This window comes from Acomys minous (assembly GCF_964271855.1).
Source record: "Acomys minous genome assembly, chromosome: 14".
Classification (NCBI taxonomy): Eukaryota; Metazoa; Chordata; class Mammalia; order Rodentia; family Muridae; genus Acomys; species Acomys minous.
Window position 1 is genome coordinate 40,147,570 of NC_140496.1, and position 8,754 is coordinate 40,156,323.

An 8,754-nucleotide genomic window follows, 5' to 3' on the forward strand; every position below is an offset into this window, starting at 1 on the left:
CATTAGCGGTGCTTCCACAAGCAGTGGAGTCCTCTTAAAAAACGGACAACAGTCTTCAGCATCTGCTTTAAATAATCACCATTCAAGGTGAGGAAGAAGGGAGGGCGCCCAAGAAGAGAAAGGAATCAGATGCACCCAAATCATCACAGGGAGACCCCAAAGTGCTGTATCTGTATTCTGCATGCTCAGAATGCTAAAACACAAACACACACACACACACACACACACACACACACACACACACACACACACAGAGACAATGGAGGTTACAGAAGGACACACCAGTAAACTCGTAGACTAGTTATAGAAAGCACTAACAATGACAGACAATAGGAGGAGGATTCTATAGATCAGAGAGCAACATGGGTTCTGAGGTAACTCCTTGATGTTTAGAAACAATGGCCCCCAAACTGCAATTGTAACCAAACAATAAAACCACAGATTCATGAAGCACAACAGATATGCAGCATGTTCCAGCAAGATACGCCATCATCAACTTGCCTGAGAGCATCGAGAGAGTCCATCTTTAAGGTAAAGATAACGAAGATGTCCAGGCCTAAGTAAGGCCTTCCTGCCTCTTCTTCCTGCCCTTGCTTACAGCACATCAACAGATATCAAGTAGTAAGAATTTATTGAAATAACTTATTGGTTATTTTTTTGACACTCAAAAAATGTTAGGTATGAAAATTTCCATGTCATTGTGAAGTTTCTGAAACACAGACATACACAGAGGATCTCCAAAGTCGCCCTCCCCGCACCAGGAACAAATAAATCACTTAAAAAGGGCTGAGGACTACAGTGACATCAGAGAGATGTCTCCATAGGAAAAATGGAGTGAGAGAAAAGACATGGGAGGGGGCATGGTGTTGTATAAGTTCCCATCTGACATCGGGAAAACATTGCTAGGCATTTAAAGGTAGAAAACTACCAAATAAAAATGTAAACATTTTATGTAATATGTAAATAAAAACCAGAAGGTTTGCGCATAGAATGGGTTAAAACTGCCTGCCTTTGGGAGTGTGACCAGAAGAGAAAGTGGTCTCCAGCATAAGCCAATAATTAAAAATCCTACTTACATTACCTGTTCATAGCAACTTTAAAATGCTTTAAAGATACAATGGGTACACATACACATCGCCATGATGGCCCAAAGCAAATTCAGATGTTGCACTTTTTAACATGGCTGGGCAACCTAAGTTACAGCTACTTTCTCAGCAGATTCCACTGCTCCCCCCCCCCCCCCCGCCATGAGCTGTGTACCATGTACCCTGCTAGGACATCTCACCACAGGGCAGAAGGCAAGGGAGCCAGCTGACCGAGGACTGGAGCCTCTGAAAACATATGCTAAAGTCCTCCTCTTTCCTCCCCGCAGGGCGAGTGATGAAATTCCGACTCGGTGTCAGAATTTGCCAGGCAAATGGATGTGGACGGTCCATGTGCTGACTGCTAACACAGGGATTCTTGATTCCACAGACCTTCCATCCGCTGTGTGCCAAGTGCTCCCAAGTGTGGGAGAGTCAGTCCCCAAACTGGCTTCTGACAGTGCAGCCCAGTCCACCAGGAAGCAATGGATTCCTCTTTCAGTGCTCTTAGGAGGCCTTATGTGGCCTGTTACAGAACAGCACCTTTTCTGATTCAATCTCCCTTTGAAACATGATCCCTTCCTCAGATGGCAGGTTGGGGCAGAGTACCCCATGCCCTTGTAATCGTGTGTACTCTGTGCCACTATGTAGTTTATATATGACAAGTAAAACTACTTTCTGCTGTGGCAGTGTTAGGGTTACACTTATTCTGTATCTGATTTTTTTTTTTCTTTTGGGAGGTTGTTTGCTTTTGTTTTTGTTTTAGAGACAGGGTTTCTCTGTCTCTGCATGGCCTTGGCTGTCCTGGATTCACTTTGTAGACCAGGCTGGCTTCGAACTCACAGAGATGCACCTGTCTCTGCCTCTCCAAGTGCATTCATATGAATTTATGGTTAGAAATAGGAAATATAAGGGCATGGAGCAAACACTAGTCGGGTGTCGGGTAGGACCATTTCATCAGCCCTTGCTAAGGTGATTTCCAAGCTCTGTCACATGGGACATGTCCACCACATGTCTTGGTCGCCCTTACCATGCAACCCCTGCAGGACACTGAAAGTAAGAGAAGTTTGGTTTTACTTCAGGCTGGACACCAGAGCATTTTCTGGGTGAGCAAGGGAACTAGCTCATGGTTTTTAATAATCACCCAATTAAATGCAACTGTTGAGGTATATTCCAATTTAAAGTGCACAATAAAACCTGGAATATAGCCCTGGGAGTGTGGAGCAGTTTCTGAAAAGTAGGCAGTAGGGAAATTGCTGAGCTAGGTATTTCCTTCCCAATTACACACACACACACACACACACACACATACACACACACACAGAGAGAGAGAGAGAGAGAGAGAGAGAGAGAGAGAGAGAGAGAGAGAGAGAGAGAGAGAGAGAGAGAGCGCTTAACTTCTGTAGATCAGTAGGACAAACATCCCAATAGAAAAATGGACAAAGTGTTCGAACAGGCACATCATAGGAAGGAAATACCAATAGCAAGTCAACATGGACAAGTAGCCCAACCTCCTTAGTAGTAAGAGAAATACACGCTGAAGGGCTGCTGTCTAGCACCTATGAAAGGGACAGACATTGTAGTGTCTAATAATATTAAGAGCTGGTGAGGACGTGGGGAAACAGGTGGGAACTGTCTTCCCTGCAGGTAGGAGTATAGAGGGAAGCCTTCATTTTGGCGAGAAGTTTCCCACAGCTGTCATTTTCTTATATGGTGATACAAACATAGCCTAGGACCCAGCAATGCCACCGGTGGGCACACTGCTAGAGAAACACCAGTGCGCCCAGCGAAGTCGCAGACTACAGGGGTTTCTAACAGCAGAAAACTGGGAGAGCAAAGGGCCTGCAGTGGGAGGAAAGCTAAGCCAGCTGCAGCAGAGGCCGCAAGAATTAATACAAAGTGGATCTGGCAGATTATTATGGAAGGAATAAAAAATATTACAGAAAGACGCACAAAGAGTATTCGTAAAGGATACAGAACCTTTTAAGCAGATTTCTGTCTAGTTGTCCAGCGCTATTGATTTTCACACTGTGCTTGAAGGTATGAAAGTATCTGAGAGGCTGCAGACACTGGTCACTGAAAGGGTAAAGGAGAGAGAAGGAAAGAGAGGAAATAGGAATTTGTCTTGGGGAGGAGTCTAAGCAACCACGTTCTCCATAATGCTTTAGTTATTTTTCAAGGGGTTGGTATTTATGTATTATTGACTAATTTAAGCCACACACCAGAAAGTTGAAGGGAGCAGCAGGAATGCTTTCAGAAAGGTGGAAAGAAGGGACAGAGGGTGCCCAGCGGTGGGCACAGGATCTGCCCAGTACCTTGCTGAATTCCTAAGAACAATGACTGTCCCAAAGCCATCTTTGGAAGGCTGCTGCCATGGGACTCCCCTCTGCACAGCTCTGGCAACTCAGCAGAGCTTCCAGGGTCCCCCCTCCTTTTCCCAGGGCAGATAGGGGGTGTGCTTCCCTCTCTCCACACAGCAGAAGATTGAGCTTTAACTCACAGGACTCTGAGCCGCAGTCTGGAAACTTGGTGGGAGGGAACTCAAAGGAGCGTACACAGTGTGTAAGAGACTCTTTGTCCGTACCTGATTAAATTGTTACATCTACATTAGCATAGCTAAAATAAAGTCCCCAAATGTCACCTCCGAGTAATCATATCACAAAACCATACAAATAGCAATATCTCTAGTTTCTTAAGGTGGAGGTCTGAAACCTACTGTTTTCATCAGGAGCTCCAGAGAGCTGATTGTCTTCCTAAATGCCTTGAAATTCACGTCCTTTCTAATTGCCTAGAATTCATGTCACTTGTGTGAAAAAAGCTATAAACATACACAACCATAGAAACACACTTAGACGCCCTGCACAGAATCAATGGCGTATTATTGTAGTTTATTATTCCTTGTGGAGTTCACACTGGTCTCCCTCCTTTGATATTTATTTATAAGGAAGAAGTGAAAGAGCATAAATGTCACACTTGGGACAACACTAATGCTAGAGCTGAACGGAACACAGACAGCAGCTGCCTTAATTTAAGAAAGCAGAGCGGTCTCTGCGAACCAGCCTCCCGTAATGGAGGACAGAGCTGAAGGTCACTGTATTACTCATTTAAAAAGACACTGATAAGGATGAAAATTGAGGTTCTCGAGATCTGAAGTACTGTTTGTTGGCTTGCTTAAGTGACTAGTTCCTTCATGGCTGGGTACGGCAAGACAGCGGGGTGGGGGTGGGGGAAACAAATACTGTAAGAAAAAACGCAGCCCCTCCCTGCCTGTGGGTCTTGCTGTTTTTCTCTCTTTAGGGTCTTCTCAACTTCACTGTTCCTGTGGAAAATTAGCAATGGCTTTCCCTTTAACAGAAGGCCTCACTTTAACCTGGGATTGACAAAGAGGTGTCTGTGCAGAGCGAGCTTCTCTGGGAAAGCATCCTGCTCACCAGCACACTCATGGCTGAGGTCCTGTAAGTTCCAAGATGGTCAGGGAACAGGATATACAGCCTGGCAGAGGCAGAGGCAGAGAACAGGGCTGTGTCCTGCCCACTCAAGCAGCCGGCCCTCAGAGCAGGCCCAATCTACCCTGCTCACTGACTCCTTTACATGGCAGGCTGCAGGCTACCTTTGGCACGCTGGGTGGATGTTGTGGCGAGGAGAAACAGTGAATGGGCAGCTCATGGGCAAAGCCTTTGGCTCAGCCACCAGCACGTAGGAGAGGAGCTTTGGGCGGGGGGGAGTGCGCTTGCTCTAGGGTGATGGCCTGGACCAGGAGAACACGGCTCAGGGCTTGTGTGTGTGTGTGTGCTGACTGTTGTTCTAATGTAGCTGTGATGGTCAAAGTAACTGTGGCGATGGCCCCATTCTCACCATCCTCCTTTTGTCTTATGTTGGATGTTAACTGCACCCCATCTTGAATGATGGCCTCTTCCTTAGGGTTGAAGAAACAGAAGTGGAAGTTGGGAGGAGAGTTCCCTGACTGTGGCACTTGGCTTCCCACTGAGTCTAGTGCCCCACTGAGCCGGCAGAAAGAAAGCCTCATGCAGGGTTCCAGGTACCCGGTACACTCCAGCAAGGAGCTGTCCAAAACGAACGTCAAGATGTTGGTAACAGCTATGGAGGCCCTTTCTCTAACAGAATGGTCACTACACAAAGGAAGATCACACTGTTAGGGAGAGTGTAGTAAAAGGAGCCTTTGCCCAGTGTGGGTGTGAATCAGGTCAGCCAATATGGAAGACAACACCGAACAATCCATCAACCCCACTGCTTTGTTAAGCAACGGAAATCAGTATATTGAAGAGACATGTGCGCGCCCACGCCCACTGCAGCACCATTCACAAGAACCAAGACACAGAAGCAACCGAATCCATCAACAACTGAGTGGTTAAAGAAATGTGCACATACACGATAGACTAGACTCAGCCTTCAAAGGGAGGAAATCCTGTCATCTGCGACCGAAGGGACGAGCCTAGGGGACACTGTATAAAGTGAAATCAAGGAGCCGCAGAAAAGCATGCACTGTATGATCTTGCTCGTGTAAAACTGTAAAATAGTGAACTCAGAAGTAGAACAAAATGGTGGGAGCCAGAGGAGCACAGCAGGGGCAAAGGGAGGCTCGGAGCGAGGGTACAGAAGTCCAGCGAGGAGGAATGCTTTCAAGTGCTCCGCTGCACAGGATGAGAACCGAAATGCTGCGGTAGAGTAGATTTAAAAGCTGATAAAAAGTGGATTTAAAATGGTTTTAAACCTTTAAAAAAAAAGCGAGCACAGGAGGTAGCACATTTGTTACTGTAATTTAATTACCAGCAACTCAAAGCTATTATCATATCACGAATATAGAAGATATACAATTATTAGCTGTCAGCTATCAGGCAACAAGAAAAGAATGGCCAACAACCGGAAGATAAATGCATATACTGCCTGGGGCTCCACAGCGCTTGCTGGCTAGAGGGAGAGGTGCAGCTGAACGCATCTTACTGAGAGAGCTATACAATACAATGTCGTGTGTGAAGGGCTAGAGAGGCAGCTCTCTTTCCCTCTCTCTCCATATGCGAACACATACAGATACACAGACACACAGACACACAGACACACACACACACACACAGACTCTCTCTCTCTCTCTCTCTCTCTCTCTCCTTCCCTCCCCAGGGTTTTCTTCATTTTTCCATTTACTGTGTTTGAAAGCACTGAGCCTGCGTGGCTGGAAGTGTGCAATGGATCTACCTGTGAAAGAAGCCTAGCGTGCGTCAGCTTCACCCAGCAGGGCTGATTCTCCTGTATCACTGGTGGCATAAAAGGGCACTCAGTGATGGCTATACCTTAACTAAATACACTTCCCAGAGGGCACTAAGTTTGTTTCTTCTCATTTATGAGACTCTGAAGACACCAGACAGGCGAACGCTGTGGCCTCTGTGGTGTGTTGCTGCCGTCCTGGGGCACGGCTCGGGGTGCTCCAAGGAGTCGCCGTCCCTTTAGCTGTTGTAGCAATCCCTGGAAGCTTGCATCATTACCGCCCATCTAACAGATAAGAAAACAAAGAGACAAGTTGCAGGGGCTTGCCTGTTCCCACTTGGCAGGCAGGAGAGCTGGGATTTGAGGTTGGTGAAGTGACTCTAGTCTGCTGTGATTTTAGTCTGAAGAGAGATGGTATTTAAAATACTTCCAAACATGAAATTCAGTGTAATTATAGATACCGGATCCCAATAATGTATAAAAAAAATTCCAAGAGGAAGCACCACGAACAAACAACTGCAAAGAGGATGCAATGAAAAGCTAGTCAACTCTTGCTTTAAAATCCATTACAAGGCTCTTACCACTGTCTACATTTTATTATTTGATATCACAAAATCGTTATCTCCACAGCGCAGCATTTCATGACACAAAAACGAACTTTGTTCCTTAAGGAAAAGGCTATAAATATGCACAAGAGAAACATTTATTCTTTCAGAAATATCAATCTACCAATAAATCAGGAGGCCATAAATTAGTTCCATGTCTCCAGAAGGTTCCATAAGACTTGCAGTCAATTCAATAAGAATGAGCGATGTCTTAGGAGCCACCATGAAATTCTAAAACTTCATCATGACAAAATAAATGACAAAAAGGTTAAAAGTCAGCTGCAGAGCAGGGAGCAAATGCTTGCCGTATAGTTGGTGAACAAGAGTGTTGACCATGGATTACATTGAGCCCCAAAAATCAATCACATAGACCACTCAGTACCCAAAGGAGCAGTGACATATTCAAGAATTTCACAAAATCTGGAAATTCAGGTGTCCTGCAGCTCAATAAAGAGCAATGGGCCTCATTAGTGATCAGGGGAACACAAACGGAAATGGCTACGTCAGTGTTTACAGGTGGGCGGTAGGAGCTGGCATTGGTGGAGGCAGGGTGAAGGCTTCAAACACTCAGTGGTGGGTTCTGAATGACACACAACTGGACACGACTGCTAGGCCCCAGTATTGCAGAAGAATGTCACACTCTGTGCCCTAGAGTTATCTTTTCAGCGGAGTATCTGTACAGATGCAACAAACAATGTAGTCCTTTGTCATAATTAGAAGTATGAAAGACTGGGAACACCCTAAATATTCATCAGCAAAGGAGTGCATAATTAAATGTGGCATAGTCGTACAAGAGCTCATAAAACGGGTGCCTCATGACTTCTATATCAACATGTACAGAGCTCACAAATAAGGAGTGGCAACATTACAGAAAACAGTGTTGCCATTCACATACAGTAAAGACATCATAGCTTTGTTTGTTGGTTTGTTTGTTTTTATTTTGAGACAGGGTCTCCCTTAGCCCAGGTTGGCCTCAAACCCATAAGCAGTCAAGGATGACTTTGAACAATTCTCCTAACTCCACTTCCAAGTGCTGGTCTTGCAGGCTTGCATCATCAAGCTCTACCCACTGTATGTTTCTAGGCAAGTAAATATGCACTTAAGACTTATTTAGAAAATGCTTGAAGTATACATCCCAACTTCACAATGCTGCCAACTTCTTAGGAATAAGGAAGAAGTTGTATTCGGAGGGTCCCACAAAGAACAACTATCTTAATAATGGGCTTTTTTTAAAAATAAAAAATGTATTATCACTTATATAATTTATAAATATATACATATATATTAGAAAAATACATAGTTTCTATATACATAATGGATAACATGCCAGGGATTAAATCTGGATGTTAAGAATTTGTCTTAAGCCAGGTGTGGTGGCGCATGCCTTTAATCCCAGCACTCAGGAGGCAGAGGCAGGTGGATCACTGTGAGTTCGAGGCTAGCTTGGCCTACAAAGTGAGTCCAGGACAGCCAAGGCTACACAGAGAAATTCTTTCTCGAAAAACAAACAAACAAACAAACAAACAACAACAACAAAAGAATTTGTCTTACTGGTCTTTCCCCTTTTTAAAAATTAATATATATTTCAATTTCTAAAATAAAAAAAGATTGTAGTTTTAAAAATGAATAGAAATGCAGCTGGTAGTTCCCAGCCAAGCCTGCAACGCCATTTTCCAGCTCTGGAGTAACTTTAAACAATTTGTATTGTACACAATTATGCTCTTTAAAAAGGACAAGCTGAAGTCAGAACGCTTTGTGCCTTCACTTCACCCAACACACAGGCGCATACACATGTGGGCAGCAGTCTGCCAGGGTGTCACTGTTGAGATTAGAGTGGTGCGCTCCTG

General features: G+C 44.8%; 1 protein-coding gene across 10 annotated transcripts in view; it reads right to left on the reverse strand.

Moving 5' to 3' along the window:
* The window catches only part of LOC311583498 (uncharacterized protein), a 78,068-nt gene that overhangs the window by 43,914 nt on the left and 25,400 nt on the right, over positions 1-8,754 (reverse strand). The window lies entirely within an intron of this gene.